Source organism: Lithobates pipiens, unplaced genomic scaffold (genome assembly GCF_037356315.1).
Source record: "Lithobates pipiens isolate NorthernLeopardFrog02 unplaced genomic scaffold, aLitPip1_a1.2 Scaffold_25, whole genome shotgun sequence".
NCBI lineage: Eukaryota > Metazoa > Chordata > Amphibia > Anura > Ranidae > Lithobates > Lithobates pipiens.
The window spans coordinates 169774118-169799004 of record NW_027507787.1 but is presented as its reverse complement, the minus strand read 5'-3'; positions in this window follow the sequence as shown (position 1 = coordinate 169799004).

Genomic DNA, 24887 nt, shown 5'->3' with positions numbered 1-24887 from the left:
ACCAATGGTGCAGCATACAGGACTTTTCAAAACACACTGCACCCAGAGCGCAGTGATGTGAGTAGTCCCATAGGACTTAAGCCTCGTACACACGATGGGAAATGTGTGATGACAGGCTGTTGGTGGAAAATCCCACTGTGTGTATGCTCCATCGGACAATTGCTGGATGACAGGCTTTAAAATTTTCCACGGACAAATGTGTGTTGTCGGATTTTCCGAGCAGGTGTACACAAGTCCGTCACACAAAAGTCCAAAGTACAAACACGCATGCTCGGAAGCAAGGACGAGCTGGAAGCGTTCGGTCTTGTAAACGTGTAGTGTTCGTAATGGAGAATTAACATTCGTGACGTGGCAAATTATGAAGTCTCGAAATGTAGCGCACAATTCTCTTCTTCTTTAATGGGATAATAATGAAGCTGCTTTGCTGGTGATACTGATGGTGTTATTGCAAATTAATTTTCAAGGGCTTTTTTTTCTAGTAATATCAAGAATAATATTATTATGCTTTTTTTGGGGGGGTTTTGGTGCAAGTTACCAGAACACCATTATCCCTTAATTTTGAAGATCAAAGATACAATGTTGGTGTCCCTTGTTAAGTTTACATTGTATTTTTTTTTATGTAACTGCCTACTCCCAAACTGTCATTTGAAGTAAAACACATAGCCAAGTATTATGCTCCACAGTTTTTTTTTATCATGCATTAAAAAAAAAGAAAACAAATAAAATTATACATGCTATCTGCCAATAGAACTTAACCAAAATGTGCATTCTATGCATCCAAAAATATAGAAAATATACCAAATCCAATCATTATTATTCAACCAAAAAATAAAATAAAAGCCTCATGCATGTGTCCTGCTTCTTAATATAGGGGATCACCAATGCCAAGAGTTGGTGAAAGCAGGGGTCCATCATCTGGAGATAATTCCGAAAATCTTATGAATTATTCTCCTGGAGCTCCCGCAGCAAAGGCATATGACATAATTGGACACAACTAATAAAGCAACCAAATTTTTGGTCCAAGAAATCCTCCTCCACCTGTTCCTGGACTGGACTTGGGTCAAAGAAATAACTCCACGGCCAATAATAAATAACACATTATCTCCTCCGATTACGCAACGAACGGCTGCTCAGAAACAAAATGAAAAGCAAGAAATGAAAAGCGCGAATCAACACTCACCAAACTTCTACCAACACAAAATTAGCAGAAAGAGCCCAAAGGGTGGTGCTAAAGAGCTGAAAAACCACGCAGTACGTCACTACATTCGTGTTTGTTGGCCGACAATTGTGTGCCATTTGTATGCAAGACAAGTTTGGGATCAACGCCCTTGGGACAAAGGTCTGAGGATTTGTCTGTGGAAAATCGGATTGTGTATACGAGACTTTACAGGGATTGTGTTTGTGCTGCATTTTCAGTGTGGTAAAAATGCATCAATATGAAAGCAGTCAAAAAGCGTGACCTAAGAGAAAGTCAATGGGAAACCATGGACTAACTGTACAAAAAAACGCGGGTACACCTGCACTACAGCCAAACCGCAGCAGTGTAACATTCCTAACATGTCACAATATACGACAACAGTATCCATTCTCAAGCTCCACCTTTTATTAAAATTCGTCCTTTCCTGGTGCCTATCCATGGAAGTATACCTGTGACAAGCTACGCCTTGGCTCCTCCCTCAGGACCAGTGAATATTATAAAAGAAAAGGATTAGTGCGCTTCCAGCATTCTCCTTTTTTTCCTCATACCTCTTAGTCAGTGAATGGTGGTGGATCGTCCCTCACCTCTGCAGTCGGCAGCTTCCAGCTGGGTTCAAGTCTCTCCCAGGTCCAGTCCCTGTTCTTGGGCAGCTAAATGCGCTGATAAGATAGGGAGTCCCTTCTGTGGGTCTTTTGGGACAGTAGTTGTCTCTTAACTAAGAGCTCCTATCTGTATTTATATACTGGCATTTGCTGAAGACTCCAGCAGACAAAGCAGCTATATCTATTTTTCACTTAGCCTTCCATTTCTCCCTCCTGTCATCCATTCTGTCTCGCTTTCCTTTCCTTGGATTCCTCGCTCTGTTTTTTTTTCGCTTTCTTCCTCCCAAATCACCTTCCCCGCCTTGTAATATTGTACCTTCATTCCTGGTTACTATAGTGGGTGGCACACACCTCGTGCCGCTTTTCTGAGTCCCCTCAGCGTCTTCCTGCCCGCTCTGCGCATGCACGGACGTCAGGAGTTGGACGGGCCGCAAAGGTCCTAGTGCTACAAATGCGTGGTCTGGCCTGAGGTTGTGATGGCGATCTTGAATAGGGGCAAATTTTACTTTTTTTTTTTCTGCCCCTGTTTGTCAAAATAATTTTTTTAGAGGGTTGTATCTTCTGCACGATACCCCTCTCCTCTCCATTGTTTTATTACTGGGGGGCTTTCAGAATGGCAGCCTGTTGTCATCTGAGGTTGCCTATGCGCGGAGCCCCTGGAGGGGACCCTGTTTTTTGTCAACGGTAAAGGGAATTTCTTTTTTCTTTACTCAGGAATACCGCTTCCTTGCTCCAGCTGAAATACCAGCCGCTAACTCCCTTATCTTTCTCTAGCTGCCTTTTGTGTCTGTTGCCTATAATAAGCAGTACGCCACCCGAACAAGACCCTCTCCAACATTTAAGGTAGGGACCATCGTCCAGGTGAGTAAAAAAAAAAAAAAGAGATCACCTATGCTGGTACGTTTATGTATTTCAGCCTTGTACGCCAGAAGAAGTCCAAGCGGACATCAAGGTGACATAAACAAGCCTATGAAGGCCCCAACCAGATCAGGATACCATGCAAGCGGCGAGGGTTCATCAGTGAGGAGACATAGTTCTACACATCCACCAACTCAAACATCAAATTCCTAAATGCCGAGCATGCGGGGTCATCCCATTACCAGCCAATTGGTCTGCAAAAGCTGTTTTAAGCCCCATACACACTATCAGATTTTCTGCTGATTTACCAAAACCATATAATATGAGGTCAAACCTTAGGAGTTTCAATGTGTATGCAATCAGGCAGGCCCTCGCACTACACGGTTTTGGTAACTCTGAAGGAATAACTCATCAAAAAATCTGATGGTGTGTATGGGGCTTTAGAGTCTATGCAGTAGACCGAGTCAGAGGGCTAACCGGTAAGCTGTCCTTCTCAAAAGATTGGCAGGGGATACATAGTGGAACAAGCAACAGCAGCTCCATTGCAGCAATTAACTCATCTCCTCCAGAGAAGTTAACTTTTCCTGGTCCACCCTTGATAGAATCCTCTCACCATGCAACAAGTATCCCTCCTAGACATCTGGATGATAGTGGGCCATCTGAGGATACCTCAGAAGAGCTCGGACTTCAACTTTTTCCTAGTTAAGCCCTATGTCCAGCTTGCAAAGCCAGACATTGGCTGGGAGAAAGCCAACACTACATCTGCGTAGTCAAAAGATGTACTTGCCATTTCTAAAGAAGCAGATTTCCTTCTTTCAGCTCCGTTTCCATTTGGGACTGCAAAGTCGCATGATGAGTCGTAACCCATGATTTCCAATGAGTACCATTTATCTGTGTGATTTCAAGTCGCAGCGACTTCGGAGTAGTCCCTGCACTACTTTGGTCCCACTTTGATGAGGTCCATAGACTTCAAGCATACACAGGCATTGTTTCAAGTTGTATCCAAATCATGACAAAATTGTGCGACTTTCAGGTCGCAATAGGGGAAACATAAGCATACTCTGATGGATGATATCAGAGGCATTGTTGAAGAGGAAAAGAAAAAAAATGTCTTCCTCTTAATTGCCTAGGAAAACTTTATCCACAGTCGGAACAAGATTCTGCAATGCCAGACGGTCCGCCGGGGGTAGACGTGGCAGTGCTTCTAATAACAAAGAATTTCATCTCGCCAATTAATAATTCAGCCTCAATTGAGGATCCTTTAGACAGATGAATAGTCCCCAACTTAAAGGAGCTTACCAAATGGTGGGCAAACGCCTGGAAGTCAGCAATTGCCTTATCTGCATCCAAAGCCCTGTGGGCATGGACCAAGAACATGGAAACAGTGATTCATCAAAACGTTCCTAGGGAAAATATAAGCCTCGTATACATGATCGGATTTTTGGCCAACTGAGCATCAGGAATTTGTCTTGCCTACTAATGGCACACAATTGTCATCCAACAAACACGAACGTAGTGACGTACTATGTGGAATTTCAGCTCTTGAGCACCACCCTTTGGGCACCTTCTGCTAATGACATGTTTAGTGAGCATTGATTCTGAGCATGCGTGCTTGTACTTTGGACTTTTGTGTGATAGACTTGCGTACACACGATACAAAAATCTGACAACAGATCATTGTCCACCAAAAAATTACTAGCCTGCCATCCAACATTTGTTGGCAGAAAGTTGGACAACAATTGTCTGATGGAGGGTACTAACGGTTGGATTTTTCGCAAGTCTGTCGTCACACAATTCCCTGCCGAAAATCCGATCGTGTGGGCAAGGCTTTAGATGAATTATGGCTCTCAGCAGACTTCGCTGGTGAAATTGCGATGCATACAATTTGTTACTTCACAAGATCAATGTCACTACTTGTGATAGCCATATGGGTATTGTGGTCAGAACTACGGGCAGCTGACACTGTGTCAAAACAAAATTGGTATAAATACCCTTTTTTTGATGGTAAATCACTCTTTGCAGTAAGGTTAGAGAAAGCCGTTTCCCATGTCACAGGAGGAAAGTCAGACTTGATTCCCCAGAACTGCAGAATTCAATGTAACCGGGAATTCAGGGATGCTTACTTGCACACACCCATACTACAACTGCTACAGAAGTATCTGAGATGTTTTGGTCAGCCAGGCCCATCTACAATTCCAGAGTCCCCCCTTCGGACCCTGCTCTTCCCTCAGAGCCCTCACGAGGTCTCGGATCACTATCCAAGCTTCTTTATGAGAACTAGGTCTTAGTTCTTATCATTAATTAACAAGACAATAGCCTCCTTTTACCAAAATATCCAGCCCAGATAGTGGAACATAGGTGGATGCTGTGGCCCACAGTATCAAGATACGGTTTGGATGGTAAATCATCTTTTCTCCTGTTTAGGCACCTTATTAACCACCGCAAAAGGGACGGTGTCCCTGCCATCTCAGAAAGTGTGGGTGATCATTCAGAAAGTAAGGAGAGTAAGGACATGGTCCTACATAACAGCCGCAATCTAACTCAACCTATTAGGGATTTTTGTCTTTTTGTATCCAGAAGGTCACATGGATACCTCAGGTACCTTTTAGCTAGAATTCCTGAAGCAATGGAGCAAACCATCTATCCAGTCTATATATCAAACAAGTTTAATGCACATGGGTCTGCGCTACAAAGAGGGAGATGCCTCTAAAGCCACGTCTATTAAGGCATGTCTTCTGGACCACATTTACCACAGACGCCAATGCAATAGGCTAGGAGGCACATTGCAACCAGATGTTGGTTCAAGAGAGATGGGCATTCAATGCGGCAGACATCATCGCACATATCCTGGAAATCCAGGTGGCTTATCTTTCATCAACAGCATTTGCTCTCTCAGATCAAGCACAAATCAGTTCTGATTTGGATAGACAATAGAGCTGCAATATCCAGGGGGGGTGCGGCCCACACCGGGTGACACCCACCAGAGGGGTGACACCGGGGCCGACACTAAACGCTATAGCTTGCAGCGGAGCGCTGCGAGCAGGGCATTCAGCCATGTGGGGGACAGGGGGGAGGCTGCCTATAATACTCCCCAGCTGTCACTCAGGCCAGGATCTCCAATATCTCCCGTGGCAGTCGGATTAGGTGGGCGGAGCTGGGGGTGTGGCTGCCTCCTCCACTCCTCCCACAGACCCCTTCACACCGATCCCACAGCTGAAGGAGATAGACCTGAGGACACAGCAGCCTGGGTCATCTGCAAGCATGAGGTAATCAGAGGTATGCTATAAGTTACTGCACAGCACACTGTCACACATCCCTACCTGCCTTGTACCACCCCCACCTGCCCTGTGCCACCCCCACCTGCCCTGTACTACCCCAAACTGCCCTGTACCACCCTAACCTGTCAATATACCGATCCAACCTACCCCATACCACCCCAACCTGCCGCTATACCACTCTATACTACCCTATCATTTACAGGGGCTGGTTTTGGGTGTGCCCCCTGACCGTGCGCTGCCTGCAGGGTGCGGGCAGCCTAGGCAGAAGGGAGGTGACACCATGTTTTACCGCACCAGGTGACACCAACCCTAGTGACGCCATTGGCAATATCATACATACATCACCAAGGTGGAACCAACAACAGTTCCTTACTAAGGGAAGTGGAACCCATCTTTATTTGGGCAGAGGGGAATCTGAATTGACTTAAGAGTAGTCTATCTTCCAGCCCACTTAAACAGACGCTGATCGTCTAGCCCAAGGATCCTGGATCCCAACAAATGGTCCCTACAGCTGAAGTTATTCAGTTGGATTGTGGGCCAGTGGACCTTTCCTGAACTGCATCCTTTTGCTACAGCAAGCAATACCAAGCTGTGGAGGTTTATTTCACATCTACCTCACCCTTAGGCAGAAGTAATAGATGCCCTGTCAAGTCTTTGGGCATGCAATCTAATTTAGGCCTCCTATCTCAAATTCTCTCGAGACTTGCAATATCAACAATAAACGGTGATAACAGTCCTGCCATATTTGCAGGGCAATATTTTAGTGTCCAGCCTCCGGTAGATATTCCTCTGATACCCTTTCTTCTGGCTCGAAGCATCACACCCATCAGCATCCTCACAGATTGAGCCTTCACATTAGAATGTTAAAACAGAGGCTTTAATCATTAGGATGTTCCTCCAGCGTTGTTTCAACTCTGCTCAAAGCACAGGAGCCTTCAATGAACAACACATGTGATAAGGTATGGAATAAGTTTAGATCTTTTGCGAACAACAAAACTTCAATCCTGATGCACCCTCTTCCTCCCAACCCCTTGACTTCCTGCAAGTAGACCTTGATTTAGGATTAAGCAACTTAAAGGTACAGCTGGTGGCAAACTCTCTTGTGAGAACAAGAGATGGGCCAAAGATCCTTTAATAATCAAATTCAAGACAGTCAAGATAAGCCCATCCATTAAAACAAATCTTTCCCACTTGGGATCTCTTTATCACTCTGGAGCCCTTATCCAAACAGCTTTTTGCCCCATCTGATTCAGCATCCTTGTGGAATCTCACTTGGAATCTATTTTTCTTTGTGGCGATGGCATTGGGCTGGGGAGTATCAGAACTTCAGGCTTTGGGATCAGAAGGCAATAATATTTTTTGTACTTGGATAGAGTGGAATTTAGAACGCTACATGGATTCATCCCTAAGTTCTCCTCTTCCTCTACTATCTCCGATCCTTGGGCCCTGCCAATCTTTTCAGATCCAATTTTGACCACCTTCATGAAGACGATATTACTTCAGAACTAAGACACTATTGTCAAGCCACAACTCCCTTCAGACTTTCATATAACCTATTTGTAATACTCAAAAAAAAAAAAAACAGGGGCAAAGAAGCATCGTCCGGGGCCCTCCCGCCATTCCGGAACTGCAGTATCCATCATGACTAGTCATGTCTGTGACTATCAGAGCTTCACAATTCCTCATGGCACATGTGGTTCTGCGGCCGCTGGGGAGCCATAGTTTGCAGATCCTGCTCTAGTACAATAGTTTGTATGGATAATCAAGTTGGTTAAGAAGGTGTACGGGTAGGGGACAGGAACCCCCTCTTCTTGGGCTGTATGCCACCCGTTTTTTTGCTGCTTCTTGGACGGCCAGAACAGACGTATCCATCAAAACGATCTAAAGGGTAGCATCATGGTCATACCAACATGTGTTTACGAGAGGTTACAGAGTAGACCTGGCAGATTTCTCATCTGTAGAAACTGGTAGACAGGCTATCAGGCTGGAATTTTGCCCATTTTACATTTTTCAAATAAATGTTTTACTATGCATCCCACCCATTTCAGCTAGTTATTTGTCACAGGTATGCTGCCATGGAGGCACCAGGAAAACAGAAAAATTGTTTCATACTTACCGTAATTTTCTTTTCCTGGTGCCTATCCATGGCAGCATACAATCCCACCCTCGGTATGCTATATTACGTAGAATTCTGGGACTGCACTAATCCTTTTCTTTTATAATATTCACTGGTCCTGAGGGAGGAGCCAAGGTGAAGCTTGTCACAGGTATGCTGCCATGGATAGACACCAGGAATAGAAAACTATGGTAAATATGAAACAATTTTCTGTTTTTGTCTAGGCTGAGATGATGTCATCAGTTTGCTGCAGTTAGGAGGAAGCATTTCTTCCATCTCCTCCCTCCTGGAGACCACAGTGAGCACTTTGCGCGTATTCTTATTTTTGGCATTTTTTTTTCTCAAGCAAGTATCTGCATTACTCAATCACCCTAGCTGTCCTCCTTTTTTGTTCTATTTCAAGAAATTCTTCTTTTATTTTTTCTTCATATTATTTCCTCATTGTGGTGATGGGCTTTACTCTACTTTTGTCTTATTGATTTACATTGTTATGGTTACATACCATTTACTTAATTTCATACATTATAGAAGTCCCCCTTACCACGATATGAAGACCTCTCACATAGGATATTTCATGGGGAGCTATGCACCTGCTCCTGGTTTTCCCTGTTGGGTCCCTACCTCAGCTAGACTCAATTGGCCAATCCCTGGCACATGACATTGCACGGTTCCAATATCGGTTTATATGTGAGTACTTTCTGGCATGGCTAGCTGTTTCCCATTTATCTCTATCTCCCCATTTCCAAGCTAACTGGCTCCAGCCTGCACTGTCCACTGTTAACCTGTTCCTGTGAAGACCAGAAGTTCAGGGACGGAGCACCGATTGAGTGCCTCCTCACTGCCTGCATTAACACCTTAAACCAAACACTAGCAAAGGTCAGTTGTATCCAACCCCATATCACCACCTGACTGAAGAGTGTCTGTTGCAGTTTGTTGGTGTTTTTGATACATAGAACAGCTGAAGACCCTGGAGATTTCTGAAAGAACGCATCGCTAGCATCCCTTCAGATGAGCATTAAGCATTGAGCTGCAAGGTTGTACCCAACCCCTCCCCACCCATCCACCCCAACTGCTAGTGCAAACAAGCCCCAAGTCTGAATGAAGAGTTTCTTTAGCAGTTTGGTGTTTTTGATACATAGAACAGCTGAAGACCCTGGAAGTTAGTGAAAGAACGCATTGTCGGCATCCTTTTAGATTAACTTGAAGCTGTAAATCTTTTTAGTAATGCACAGAGATGAGCAAATCTGCTCGGGTTTGGTTCAAGTAACAGTTTCTGTAATCTTGCTAGAAATTTGTAGTATGAAAACTTTGCGTCAAACCCCATTGCCTTATTGGGGGCAAATTTTGTTATTCAGTTGCGGCCATTTGTAGGGCTAATAAGTAAACCATTCTCAAAGGGCAATTCTAGCCGATCACTGAAATTACTGCCATGGCAGACATGTACCAACACCATTCCTGAATCCTGGGTGTTCAGGTCCTGCTCACATAATCGCGATTGTCAAGCTATGAGTAAGCACTGATTATGGTGCAAAACGCGTCAGTTTCCTGTACCCTGTTCTTTTGCTGTGGATTTTTTGACTTTGTTTTGATGTGACCCACGTTGTTTTAATTAAAGATGGGATTTCAAGTATTTTTCCAGTGTGCGGCTATCCAGAGTTTTGTCCTGCTTGTTTGCTCATGAATAGATGGCCCTATGCGCATTTGTCCCCAGAAAAAAAGCTCCTGCTCCTTTTCAGATGACAAACTTCATGCGATTTTCAAAGGAGCGGTTTACCACACGACAATAGTGGCAGAATCGCAACATGTTTGGAGTGCCCTTAATGGTACCCAAATGTATGTTGCATATTGTGCAGCGATTTGGGATTGCTGGTGGAGTCACAGTGATTCTGCTTGTGATCTCAAATCTCAAGATGTCAATGATCCTTACTGTGAACCCAGGGTACAAGTGAACTGAAATCTCACCCCTTTTCCATAACTTTCCCAACTGCTACAATGACAGATTGTCTGTTTTAAAGCTGACATCTTGGTTTTGAATGTTGCAGGTTTTGAGGCTCCTGGCCCATTGATATGGAATACCCTATATTATCAAAAGTATTGGGACACCTGCCTTCTCACACACACGTGAACTTTAATGGCATACTGGTCTTAGACCGTAGTGTTCAATATTGAGTTTGCCCGTCCTTTGCAGCTATAACAACTTCAACTCTTCTGGGAAGGCTGTCCACAAGGTTTAGGAGTGCCTATGGGAATGTTTGACCATTCTTCCAGAAGCGCATTTGTTGGACAAAAAGGCCTGGCTCGCAGTCTCCACTCTAATTCATCCCAAAGGTGTTCTATTGGGTTGAGGTCAGGACACTGTGGAGGCCAGAACTCGCTCATCCATGTCTTTATGGACCTTGCTTTGTGCACTGCTCCAAATTTGGTGAAGGGGGATTATGGTTTGGGGTTGATTTTTTCAGGGGTTGGGCTTGGCCCCTTAGTTCCAGTGATGGAACTCTTAAAGGGTCAGCATACCAAGACGTTTTGGACAATTTCATGGTCCCAACTTTGTGGTAACAGTTTGGGGATGGCCCCTTCCTGTTCCTACATGACTGCGCACCAGTGCACAAAGCAAGGTCCCTAAAGACATATATGAGCAAGTTTGGGGTGGAGGAACATGACTGGTCCGAACAGCTTTGGGGTGAATTAGAGCAGAGACTGTGAGCCAAGCCTTCTCGTCCAACATCAGTACCTGACTTCCCAAATGGAAGAATGGTCAAACATTCCCATAGACACGCTCCTAAACCTTATGGACAGCCTTGCCAGAAGAGTTAACGCTGTTATAGCTACAAAGGGTGGGCCACCTCAAAATGAAACCCTACGGACTAAGACTGGGATGTCATTAAAGTTCATGTGCGTGTAAAGGCAGGTGTCCCAATACTTTTGGTATTATAGTGTAAGTAAGGGGGAGTTCAGAATTTTCACTGGCTGCATGATAAAAGTGACAACTCTTCAGCCTGCAGTTTTAAAAGCACCATATCAATGACCACTTTCATATTTGTGTCCTCATAGATCTGAGTGTATTAGGGATAATGACTCCTGAAAACCTCCAGGCTTCACTGCTCTGTGCTTCACTGAGCTGCTGTCAGTCCGTCATCCTGACACATGGGTAACACCTGGGCTAGGACACGGGGTGGGCAGAAAGGGACAGCTGCCCTGGGCACAGTGTCAGCATGTATTGTAGGGATGGGGGGGGCCGCAAGGTTTTTGTCAGGGCCGTTTTTAAGGCAGGGCAAAAGGGGCAGCTGCCCTGGACCCTGTCATTGTTGTGGGGCCCAAAGCAGCTGCTTCATACTTGCCAACTCTCCTGGTTTAAATTCGCTTGCCCCTTGAGATTTTAGTCCTGTGTCCCAGATGACTCACCTGGAGACCCTGTGTTTACATGTAAATTAACAGCATTCATATGTAAATAGAGGCGGGCGGTGGCATTGATATGTATATCATGCCCCCCTGAGGTCATATCCACAGTAATCTCTAGCAACCAATCAACAAGCAGAAATCATGTGCTGTAGCCTCTAGCAACTAACCAGTGAGCTGTAATGTGTTCTGTAACCTCTAGCAATCAGTCAGTGAGCAGTAATGATACACTGAAACCTCTGACAACCAAGCGCAATAGCTGCCTGATCTGATTCAGTAAACTGATTTTGAGTCTAACTGCTATTTATTGTATGTCTCAGAGCAGGTGGAGAGTGAAACTGCATGGGGAGGGGGCCCCCAAGAAAAGTTTTGCCCAGGGTCCAATCAATATTAAAGACGGCACTGGTTTTTGTACTATAAGTCTGACAAGAGTAGTGATAGCAGAGCAATACTTCTGTCAGCCCAGAGATGGAAGTGGCGAGGAAAGGAGAGAGTTGGTGGGAAGAGGTGCAGGCTGTGCTCTCTAAGTAATTTGTATAGAATGTGTTAATGATAACAAAATAGATCCCCTGCAGCTAGCAACAATAGACCCCTCCAGAAATTATAGCTGTAACAACTCCTCCTCACCCCCCACCAACAGAGGAACACACAAACTGTACTACATACTCCTTTTAGAACAGTTTATAAGAACTGAGTTGTCTAAACAATTTGGTAAATAGACACAGATGTATCCAGGGAGCAAAATCCATACCATAGAGATACAACTAGGAACATCTCTGCACCCACTACATCAGGAAACAGTCCTCCTGACAACACGTGGCTTGGCATTCCAGCAACATGTCAACACGCCTAGATTGAGTCCCATGTTGTAGTAACCTTACCTGTGTCATCTGCGTCCAGTCCTCTGTATACATCATTGTTTGCTATACTGCGCCTATTGTGCCTCTTTGCACTCCAGTGTCTTCAGTGTCCCCAAGCTCTCCCGTGTCTCTAATGTGTCCTGTGTGCCCCAGTACTTCCAATGTGCCATGTGCGTCCCACTGACTTCAGTGCTTTGTGTGTTTCCTGTGCACCCTGTGCTTAACAGTGTCTGCAGTGTGCCCTGTGCCCCCTCAGTTTTCCTGTGCACCCTGTGCTCAACAGTGTCTACTCTGCACCCTGTGTTCTCCAGTGTGCCCTGTGCGCCTCAGTGTCTCCCAGCACCCTGTGCTCCCTAGTGCTTCTAGCTTGCCATATGTTTGCCAGTGACTCTAGTGTGCCCTATGCTCCTCAATGTTTCCACTGTGCCTTGGGCCTTTCCAGAATCTCCAGTGTGCCTGGTGTCTCCAGTGTGCCTGGTGTCTCCAGTGTGTCTGGTGTTCTCCAGTGTCTCCAGTGTGTCTGGTGTTCCCCAGTGTCTCCAGTGTGTCTGGTGTTCCCCAGTGTCTCCAGTGTGTCTGGTGTTCCCCAGTGTCTCCAGTGTGCCTGGTGTTCCCCAGTGTCTCCAGTGTGCCTGGTGTTCCCCAGTGTCTGTTGTTCCCCAGTGTCTCCAGTGTGCCTGGTGTTCCCCAGTGTCTCCAGTGTGCCTGGTGTTCCCCAGTGTCTCCAGTGTGCCTGGTGTCCCCAGTGTGCCTGGTGTTCCCCAGTGTCTCCAGTGTGCCTGGTGTTCCCCAGTGTGCCTGGTGTTCCCCAGTGTCTCCAGTGTGCTTGGTGTTCCCCAGTGTCTCCAGTGTTCAGGGTTACCCAGTGCCCCAAGTGTCTCCAGTGTGTTCAGTGTGTTCAGTGTCTCCAGTGTGTTCAGTGTCTCCAGTGTGTTCAGTGTTGCCCGGTGTCTCCAGTGTGTTCAGTGTCTCCAGTTTGTTCAGTGTTGCCCGGTGTGTTCAGTTTTGCCTGGTGTTTCCAGTGTGTTCAGTGTTGCCCGGTGTCTCCGGTGTGTTCAGTGTTGCCCGGTGTGTTCTTGGTGTTCAGTGTTGCCCGGTATCTCCAGTGTGTTCAGTGTTGCCCGGTGCCCCAGGTGTGTGTTCAGTGTTACCTGGAGCCCCAGGTGTGTTCAGTGTTCCCCAGAGCCCCAGGTGTGTTCAGTGTTCCCCGGAGCCCCAGGTGTGTTCAGTGTTACCCGGTGCCCCAGGTGTGTTCAGTGTTACCCGGTGCCCCAGGTGTGTTCAGTGTTACCCGGTGCCCCAGGTGTGTTCAGTGTTACCCGGTGCCCCAGGTGTGTTTAGTGTTACCCGGTGCCCCAGGTGTGTTCAGTGTTACCCGGTGCCCCAGGTGTGTTCAGTGTTACCTGGTGCCCCAGGTGTGTTCAGTGTTACCCAGTGCCCCATGTGTCTCCAATGTGTTCAGTGTTACCCAGTGTCTCCAGTGTGCCCCTTGTTCCCCAGTGTCTCCAGTCATGGGCGTCCGTAGAATTTTTTTCAGGGGGGGCATAAATTTAGGGTCACCCATGTGCCGCCCCTTTTCAACAATGTCATTATCATATTATCATGGTCAGAGACTGTAGACGTAGTACAGTCCCTGGGGTAGGTAATGGATAATGGCCAACAGGCCCTCTTACCAGTCCCAGTGAAACTACAGCAGTGATCCCTCCGGCTGGACGATCGCTCACTCTGGGTTCACCGGGGGCGACTCTGGTCAGTAGTGTAGCATGTCTGTACCCTGGCAGTGGCTCAGTCTTTCTCTCTCTGGCAGTGCTGGGCAGCGTTGCAGTCTCTCAATCTCTCTCTTGATCGAGCTGTAGCCTCCTTCCTGTGGAAAATGAGGCCACCAATCTTTGGGACTACATGTCCCATGATGCTCTCCTCTCCTAGTCTCCTTTGATTGGCCCTCAGTTATGGCCAATAGGGAAAGAATGGAGCGGGCAGAAAGCTGGGCGGGGAACCTGGTGAGAGCCGTCGTCTCTTCTCCCTGACAGGAGAAAGGGAGGGTGACCGGGGGAAACCTGATAGCCCGCAGCTCGCCTTTCTCCTGTCACAGCGCCGCCGAGTTCTCTGCTGGACTGAGCAGTGAAAAGAGCCCGCAGTCACACTACACTGATAGGGGGGCTTGACATAACCACAATGGTGTCACCCCAATAGTGATGGAACTGTGTTGAATTTAAGATCTGATCCCTGATTCCGGGGGGGGTGGGGGCACTTGACCCCCCCTTGCCCCTACCTTCGGACGCCCATGTCTCCAGTGTTCCTCAATGTGCCTTCTCTGCAGCACTTGAGCCATGGAGAAGAGGGAGAAAAGTTGCTAAAAAGTTCCCTGCAGTGTTCAGACCATAGTGGGGTTCCAGTATTGCAATAGTTGTAAATTGAACGTCAATCCCAAATATGCCATATTTTGTGCTACTGCCAATAAATGAGCTCAGCTGTGATCTTACCACCTTTCCTAATCTGTTCAGCCTTGATTGGCCACACACAGGAATAAAAATGCAGACTTCTCTACATGCTTCCTGACAGAGGCGGGGGTGACACCATAAACAGATTTTTTTTTTTACAAAAGAAGTTTTGGTTTTCTAAAATTATAATGTGGTTATGATGTTTGTAACCTCCTAGAGTACTTCTGCCTTCATATACCAGTTCCTCCACAACTGATGTATTGGTTTCAGTGGCAACTAATAGGTGGCATCCCTGCACTGGTAGGGATTTTTTGTGTGCCTTCATTCCCACCGACAAGGCCACAATGTAGATTTCACTCCTAAAGTGGTAACCAAACCAAAAATGTAATATATTGCAGCTTACTAATCATTAGATGTGGTGGCTGCATTAGTTTTCTTTTTTAGGCTTTGTTCCTCTTTGTTTTCCCCTGGTGCTCTGGGCAGTAACACACTTCCTGTATTAGGCTTGGTTCAAACTAATGAATTTTTTTCATGCTTTTTGCTGAAATGCAGGACATGTTTTTTTAACATGGGTTCCTATGATTTTTGTGCCTCTGTGTCTTTAGAAAGGGTCAGGGAGTTTTTTTAAACGCAAAATGCAGCTTTTTTTTTTTTTTGGTTCAATAGATTTCAAAGGAGACCCTGCAGGAAAGCATGTTTTTAACATATTTGTGATGCGCTTTCCATGATTTCATCTGCCCAACAACAATTTGGCCAAATAAAAAGATAAAAAAAAGCATAAAAATGTGTCGTAAACGCATGTCTGAAAACAAAGGAAAAAGCACTGCAGAAACGCTCAAAAGCAACATGCATAGGTGTGAATGGAGCCTTAGTGAGACACAACTCTGGAGGAATGTGTACAGGAGACACAGCAGCCAGAAGCAGAGTGGGATAGCCATGTTAAATGTACTGGCAGATTTAAATACACTAACAAGCTGAAGCCAAACTCCAGTTCACACTTTAGGCTTCATGTACACGGGACGTTTAAAAACCCTCTCCTGAACAATGCAACTTGACAGCTAGTAACCGATGCTTAAAAAACGTCCCTTGTGCCACGTTTAGCAGCATTTTTTACATTGTAAATGGTCAGCAATATATCTCCATTAAAAATGCCTATAAACTAAATGCGGCTAAACATGAGTTACCGCGTTTACAAGCTGTTGTTGGCATTTGGCGTTTTCAAATGCTTCTGAACATCTGTCCTGAAAGTATTCTTACCTCAAATGCTTGGAAATGACTATAAACTACTCAGTGTACATGTGCTGATAACATAACATAGAGGACAGTTCAGGGGCAGCAGAAAAAAAAACGTCCAACTAACGTCCGTTTACCAGCAGCAGTGTACATGAGGCCTTATAATCAGTAAACAGTTTTTTTTTTTGTTTGTTTTTTTTCCTTTTGGAATAAAGCTTTTACATGAATTTAGTTGTTTGTCTCATCCATGGAAACTGATACATTCTGCTGGAGAGCTTGAGCTTCTGAAAAACAGACTTGCTGGGCGAAAAATGAAAAAAGAAAACAAATGCAGCCATCACATCTAAGAATTGGTAAGTTGCAATATAATAAATGTTTGCTTTTGAGCTTAATACCGTTTTAAGCAGGTCAAAATGTGTCCGATTCAACAGGAACCGGCTGAATTTTGATCCATCTATGGGTAGACCGATTGTAACAAAATTGATTGACTTTAGTACAACCAGCCTGTCATTTTTTTTTTGTTTGGTTACAGGCGGCCGCAGTGATCACTGCATTCCAATGGCAGGGAAACCTCTCACTGTAAGCCCTTGTACACACAGTCGGGCATTCCAACAACAAATTTTGTCCAAAACTTGTGTTGCATACACACGGTCGGACAAAGTTGTCGGAAAATCCGATCGTACGTAACGTGATGACGTTATTTCGTTACGATGGGACTACTTTCAGGCTAGTAGCCAATAGCTTTGGTCTAGGAATTTGATCTGAGCATGCGTGGTACTTTGTCCGATCAGAATTCTCTATACACAATCGGACAGAGTCCGATCGGATCATGTTGTCGGAAAGTTTTATAGCCCAGCTCTAAAACTTTGTCCGTTGGATATTCCGATGGAAACAGTCCGATGGAGCCCACACACGGTTGGATTATCCGACAACGCGGTCCGATCGGACATTTACAAGGGCTTAGAATACAAAAGCACAGCGGGAAGGATTCCCCCATCAACACTGACTGTTGATGGGAGAATCAAGTGAGTTTCGTTCCTTCAACCTATGGTTGAAGGAAAGAAAATTGCTTAATGTATGGCCTATCTTAGGCTAGGTTCACAACTGACTATTGCAGGAACTCTCACAAAATTGTGCGCTTTCCCGCAATGCAAAAAAAGTGCAGCCCTTCTGCAGAATTAATTCTTAATAGCACCCCAATGCATTATAGGTGTTGGTGCAGCACAGAGAACTCGGCCCCTGGGGCATGCAGGCGGCGCAAGAACGTACGTTGACGCAATCCCGGAATTTGAGGTCCGAGCTGTACCATCTTTTGGGTATAGTGCGGACGTCAAGTGGTTAAATACGCAAAAAATTTAAAGCCAGACTCCAGTTACAGAAAACACTTCTAACGGCACCCTAATTGTACCGCGATTTTGCCGCCATTGTTGCGTGGTAAATTGCGCTGCAATTGCAGCAAAACAAAACGCGTGATGCTGACTCCCAAAAAAAAGCTCATGTTCCTTTTTGAGTGACAAACATTGCGCATTGCGATTGCATCGCGATTTACCGGGTGACAATTTCAGCAAAATCGTGGCGTGATTGGGGTGCTATTAAGAAGTAATGGCGTCGCAAATGCGTCCCATGTTTTGCAGCAATTTGAAATCGTGGGCGGGATCGTGGCAACTCCACCCCTGATCAGGTGTGAATGGAGCCTAAGAATTGGTAAACTGTAATATAATAAATGTTTGATTTTGGGTTTATTACTGTTTTCAGAATAATGTAACTCAGAGTGAGCTTGACCGTCTCGAAAATGTATCTGTAGTGCACCAAGAACACGATACAAAGATTCAAAAATTTACACAAAAGGTACAGTGAGGGAAAAAAAGTATTTGATCCCCTGCTGATTTTGTACGTTTGCCCACTGACAAAGAAATGACCAGTCTATAATTTGAATGGTAGTTTTATTTTACCAGCGAGAGACAGAATAACAAAAATATCCAGAACAACGCATTTCAAAAAAGTTCTAAATTCATTTGCATTTTAATGAGTGAAATAAATATTTGATCCCCTATCAATCAGTAAGATTTCCGGCTCCCAGGTGTCTTCTATACAGGTAACAAGCTGAGATTAGGAGCACTCTCTTAAAGGGAGTGCTCCTAATCTCAGCTTCTTTCCTGAATAAAAGACACCTGTCCACAGACGCAATTAGCTTCCAATCTCTCCACCATGGCCAAGACCAAAGCGCTGTCCAAGGATGTCAGGGACAAGATTGTAGACCTACACAAGGCTGGAATGGGCTACAAGACCATCTCCAAGCAGCTTGGTGAGAGGGTGACAACAGTTGGTGCGATTATTTTCAAATGGTAGAAACAGAAAATCTGTCACTCTCCCTCAGTCTGGTGCTCCATGCAAGATCTCACCACATGGAGTTTCAATGATTATGAGAACGGTGAGGGATCAACCCAGAACTACACTGGAGAATCTTGTCAATGATCTCAAGGCAGCTGGGACCATAGTCACCAAGAAAACAATAGGAAACACATTACAATGTGAAGGGCAGAAATCCTGCAGCGCCCACAAGGTCCCCCTGCTCAAGAAAGCACATGTACAGGCCCATTTGGTGATTGCTAATGAACATCTGAATGATTGAAAGGAGAACTGGGTGAAAGTATTGTGGTCGGATCAGACCAAAATCGAGCTCTGTGGCATCAACTCAACTCGCCGTGTTTGGAGGAGAAGGATTACTGCCTATGACCCCAAACTACCCCCCCACCATCAAACATGGAGGTGGCAACATTATACTCCGGGGGCGTTTTTCTGCTAAGGGGGCAGGACAACTTCACCACATCAAAGGGACAATGGACTGGGCCATGTACCATCAAATCTTGGGTGAGGACCTCCTTCCCTTAACCAGGGCATTGAAAATGGGTTGTGGATGGGTATTCCAGCATGACAATGACCCAAAACACATGGCCAACGCAACAAAGGAGTGGCTCAAGAAGAAGCACATTAAGGTCGTGGAGTGGCCTAGCCTGTTTTAGACCTTAAAGGAGTTGTAAACCCTCTGGGTTTTTCACCTTAAAGTGGCTGTAAACTCTTACAGACCACTTTGACCTATAGGTAATCCTAGATTAAGGCTTACCTGTAGGTCCAAGAAATATTGCAAATGACAGGCGCCGCTGTCTACGGTGCAGGCGCATTAAGCATGCCACTGCTAACGGCAATCATGCCGTTAGTGGCGACTCTCGCGCATGCGCCAGTCACAGCACCAGAGCTGCGATACCCGGAAGTCACTCTGGGTATCATGGTGGCGTCGGAGGAGGATGACAAGGGTCACTTTGGGGGCTTCCATCTCAGGTAAGTTATTCATAATATGCTAGCTCATTATGCCTTTACCTTGCAGGGTCTATTTTTATTTTTATTAAGACTTTACTTCCTCTTTAATGCATTCCATGCATTAAGGTGAAAAACCTCCTGTGATACAGCAGCCCTCCAGAGTCCCCCTTTTACTTACCTGAACCCGGTCTTTCCAGTGCTGGGGAAAACCACACCAGCTCCAGCCAGTTTCTTGGGTCCTGATTGGACAGATTAATAGCAGCGCAGCCATTGGCTCCCGCTGCTGTCAATCAAATCCAATGACTCAAGAGTCGGGGGGGGGGGGGGGTGAGCCCTGCTGTCTGTGTCAATAGACGCAGAAGCAGGACACGGGAGTGCGCCCACATAAGTGCCCCCCAGAGAGAGCGACTCTCCAACGGGGCACTCGAGAAGAGGAGGATCGGGGCCACTCTGAGCAAAACCAACTACACAGAGGAGGTTACTAGGACATGTTTGTTTGTTTTTTTGTTTGTTTTTTAACTAACATTTACATATCCTTTAATCCCATAGAAAATATGTGGAGGGAGCTGAAGGTTCGAGTTACCAAACATCAGCCTGGAAACCTTAAAGACTTGGAGAGGATCGGCATAGAGGAGAGGGACAAAATCCCCCCTGAGATGTGTGCAAACCTGGTGGCCAACTACAAGAAACGTCTGACCTCTGTGATTGCCAACAAGGGTTTTGCCACCAAGTAATAAGTCATGTTTTGCAAAGGGGTCAAATACTTATTTCACTCATTAAAATGCTAATTTATTTATAACTTTTTTTGAAATGCGTTTTTCTGAATATTTTGGTTGTTATTCTGTCTCTCACTGATAAAATAAACCTACCAATAAAATTATAGACTGACCATTGGTCAGTGGGCAAACGTACAGAATCAGCAGAGGATCAAATACGTTTTTCCCCTCACTGTACTAAAACTGGCGATTTTTCACTGCTGATTACTCAGCAGCCAGAACATCAAAAATCAGCTTCATCCTGCTCTGCGGCACTGCGATCTTGCTCACCATGTGACCGATATGCTTTAGTGATCTCAGCAGATCGAATCCCTGTGTACATAAGTTGTGTATTAAATAGGAGTTTGAAAAACGATTAAGAAAAAAAAAGGTTGCAAAATAATAAAAAGATGAATGAACAAAATTTTTTTTAAAAAGTCGCCCAGCTCTATCCACATTGCATCAGTGTTCATGCCGGTGTGAATTCTTCATTAGTTCTGTACTTTCGTGAGCGCCATCGCAGTACACAAAGGGGAATCGGCGCGCACACAGCACACGGCGCACACAGCCAGTTCCAGCCAGTTTGATTGTAAAGCGGCTGACACTTTGCAGTATAAGAGGGAGGAGAGGGGGGGCACAGGGAGGAAGGAGGAGGGGGTGCACAGGGAGGAGAGGGGGGCACAGGGAGGAAGGAGGAGGGGGTGCACAGGGAGGAGAGGGGGGGCACAGGGAGGAAGGAGGAGGGGGTGCACAGGGAGGAGAGGGGGGCACAGGGAGGAAGGAGGAGGGGGTGCACAGGGAGGAGAGGGGGGGAACAGGCAGGAGGGAGGAGGGGGGGCACAGGGAGGAAGGAGGAGGGGGGGCACAGGGAGGAGAGGGGGGGCACAGGCAGGAGGGAGGGGGGCACAGACACAGGAGGGGGGGAGAGAGAGGAGACAGACTTCATAGAGAACAGCAGCAGACACAGGGATTCAATATGCATAGAGGAAATAGGACACCGCATGCGGAGAAAAGGAGGGACAGACATAGGACAGGCGGATGGATGGACATAGAGACATAGAAGGGTGACGGCAGAAAAAAGACCAAGTGGCCCATCGATGAGCCGACCGCTCAGTGTGACATAAGAAAGCCATGCGGCCATTTCAGACGCCGTCTGTTCTAGTTGTGTGCGTCGCACTCTGCGGCGGATACAGAGACCGGGGTTGGTTTGTGGATAGATGGAGGGGAGGGGGAGGAGAGGAGAGCAGAGAGAGGAGAAGCAAAGGGGAGAAGAGAGGTGCAGTAGAGAGAGGAGGGGGAGAGAGAAGAGAAGGCAGAAGAGGAGAAGAGAGGTGCAGTAGAGAGAGGGGAGAGAAGAGAAGGCAGAAGAGGAGACCAGAGGTGTGGTAGAGAGAGGGGAGAGGAGGGGGAGAGAGAAGAGAAGGCAGTAAAAGTGAAAAGAGGTGCAACAGAGAGAGGGGAAGAGAAAACAAGGCAGAAGAGGAGAAGCAGGTGTAGTAGAGAGAGGGGAGAGGAGGGGGAGAGAGAAGACAAGGCAGAAGAGAATTGCAGTAGAGAGAGATGAGAGGAGGGGGAGAGAGTAGAGAGGGCAGAGGTAAAGTAAAGAGAGGAGGGGGAGGAGAGGAGAGAGGGAAGAGGAGAAGCAAAGGGAGGAGATGAGGGATGGGATAGGAGAAGCAAAGTGAAGAGAAGACAGAAGAGGAGTGGTGAAGTAGAGAGACAGGAGAGAAGGGGGAGAAAGGAGAGAGGGCAGAGAAGTAAATAGAGGGGAGAGGAGGGGGAGGAGAGGAGAGAGGGGAGAGAAAAAGAAAAGGGAATAGAGGACAGGAGAGGAGAGGTGAAGTAGAGAGAGGGAGGGGAGAGAGCTGGGAGGATTGGGGAGAGGATAAGCAAAGAGAGGAGAGGAGGGGTGAGGTGAAGAGTAAAGGTTTTCAAAGTGCTGGAAAATCTTATTAAAATTAGTGATAGAAGGGTGTGTGGGGTGTATTGGTAGATAGATGAAGAGGAAAGGTGAAGTAAGGAGGGAGAGAGGAGTACAGTAAGAGGAGAAGCAAAGGGGAAAATGGAAAGGAGAGGTGAAGTTAAGAGATGGGAAAGGAGGGGGGGAGGAGAGGGGGGAGAAGCTACTGGAGGAGAGATGGGAGAGAAGAAAAGGGAGCAGAGGAGAGATAGGAGAGAAGAAAAGGGAGGGGAGGAGAGGTGAGGGGATAGGAGAAGATCAGAGATGAGAGAGGATAAGGAAAGGGAGGCTAGGAGAAGGGAGAAGAGACGAAAATGGAGAAGAGGGAAAGTGCAGAAGAGAAGGAAATGGAGAAAATGAGAGATGGGAAAGGAGAAGAAATAGGAGGAGAGGTGAAGTAAAGGCAAGGGAGAGGAGGGGGTGGAAAGGGAGGAGATATGAAGTTAAGGGAAGGGAGAGGAGGGGGAGGAAAGGGAGGAGAGGTGAAAGGAGAGGAGGGGGAGGAAAAGGAGGAGAGGCAAGATTGGAGAGGAGAAGCAAATGCAAGGGAGGGCAGGAGAGGAGAGGTGAGGAGAAAAGGTTTTGAAGTGCTGAAAAATCTTTTTAATGAGTGATACAAGGAAGGGTGGGTGGATTAGTAGATAAATGGAGAGGAGAGGTAAAGTAAAGAGAGAGGGGAGGAGGAGAGGAGAGTAGGATAAGCAAAGGGAAGAGAGGGCAGGAGAGAAGAAAAGGTTTCAAAGTGCTGGAAAATCTATTGAAATTAGTGATACAAGGAAGAGTGTGTGGGAAGGATTGGTAGATAGATGGAGAGGAAAGGAGAGGTTAAGTAAAGAGTGCGGAGAGTAGGGAGGTAGAGGAGAGGAGAAGCAAAGGGAAGAGAGGGCAGGAGGGGAGAGGGGAAGTGACATAAAGAGAAGGGAGAAGAGGGGGAGGAAAGGGGAGAGAAAAAGCAAAGGAAGGAGAGGAGAGATGGGAGAGAAGAAAATGGAGAAGAGGAGAGATGGGAAAGGAGAAGAAAAGGGAGGAGAGGTGAAGTAAAGAGAGGGGAAAGGAGAAGAAAATGCATGAGAGGGCAGGAGAGGAGAGGTGAGGAGAAAAGGTTTGGAAGTGCTGGAAAATCTCTTTTAATGAGTGATTCAAGGAAGAATGTGTGGGGTGGATTAGTAGATAAATGGAGAGGAGAGGTGAAGTAAAGAGAGGGGGAGGAGGAGAGGACAGAGGCAAGAGAAGAAGCAAATGGAAGAGAGGGCAGGAGAGGAGATGTGAGAAGAAAAGGTTTAAAAGTGCTGGAAAATCTATTGAAATTAGTGATACAAGGAAGAGTGTGTGGGAAGGATTGATAGAGAGATGGAGAGGAAAGGAGAAGTGAGGTAAAGAGAGCGGAGAGAAGGGCAGGAGAAGAGAAGCAAATGGAAGGGGGGACGGGAGAAGTGAAGAGAAAAGGTTTGGAAATGCTGAAAAATCTGTTGTATTGAGTAATACAAGGAAGAGAGTGTGGGATGGATTGATAGATGGAGAGGGGAGGAGATGAGAGAAGAGGTAAAGGGAGGGGAGGAGAGAAGGGAGAGGAAAAGCAAAGAGAAGAGAGGGCAGATAAGGAGAGGTGAGGAGAGAATAGAGAAGAGGGGAGGAGGAAAAGGAGAGAGGAGAGAAAAGGAGAAGGAAGGAAAGAAAATGGGAGATAGAGGGGAAGGAAGGAGAAAAATAAGAAGTGGAAGAGAGTTCTAGTTGTGTACGTCACACTCTGCTCCAGAGATTGTGGTTGGCTGAAAAGGTTTTGAAGTGCTTGGACAATCTGTTGTAATGGGTTATACAAGGAAGAGTGTGTGGGATAGATTGGTAGATAGATGGAGAGGAGAGGTGAAGTAAGGAGAAGAGGGGGAGGAGGGGGCAAAAGGAAGAGAGAACAAAAGAGGCAGGGTAGGAGAGGGGAGGTGAAGTAAAGAGAGAGGAGAAGAGAATGTAGTAAGGAGAGTTGAGATTAGGGGGAGAGGAGTAGTAAAGTGAAGAGAGGACAAGAGGGGGAAGGGAGGGTAGAGAAAAGAAAAGGAGAAGGGAGGAAAAGGGAGATGAGAAAAGAGAAGGAAGGATAGAGGGGAAGGAATGAGAAGAGTAGGAACTAGAGGAGAGAGTAGAGAGAAAAGAAGGAGAGAGAAGAGTAGAGGGAGGGGGGAGAAAAAGAGAAAAGTGAGCAGAGGAGGAAAGGAAAAGGGATAAGTATATGACAAGAGGGGGTAGGTAATTGGACAGAGGAAAGGAGAGGGAAGGAAGTGTGGAAGTAAGCAGAGAAGTGGGAAGGAGAGGGAAGAGAAGAGGAAAGGAGAGGGGAGAGAACAGTAAGGAGAGGAGAAAGGGTAAAACAGATATTAGTGAGGAGAGAAACTGAGAAAAGGGAAAAAATAAACATATAGGTGAGGTAAGGAGACAGGTCAGGGGAAAGGAGAGCTGAGATAAGGGAAGAAGAGAGGAGAAGGGAGGAAAGAAGAGAAGAAAGGAGAAAAAAATATGGAAAGAAGGAGAGGAGAAAGCAGAAGACAGATAGAGAGTGAGGAACAAAAGAGAAGAGAGGAGATGATAAGAAAAGTGAATGGAGAACAGGAAAGGTAAGGAGATGAGGAGAGTAAAAGAGATAAATAGATAGAATAGGTTGATAAGTAGAGGAAGTAGGAAAGGAGAGGAGAACAAAAGAGTAATCTACAGTGAAAGCTATTTAGGAGAGGAAAAGCAAAGAAGACAGAAGGAAGGGAGGGTAAAAAAAGAAAGGAAAGGAGAGAATGATAATGAAAGAGAAGTATGGATAAATGGAAAGGGGGATGGAGGAGAGCAGAAAGTAGAAGAGGAAAGGAGAGGGAGGAAATGAGAGAATGAA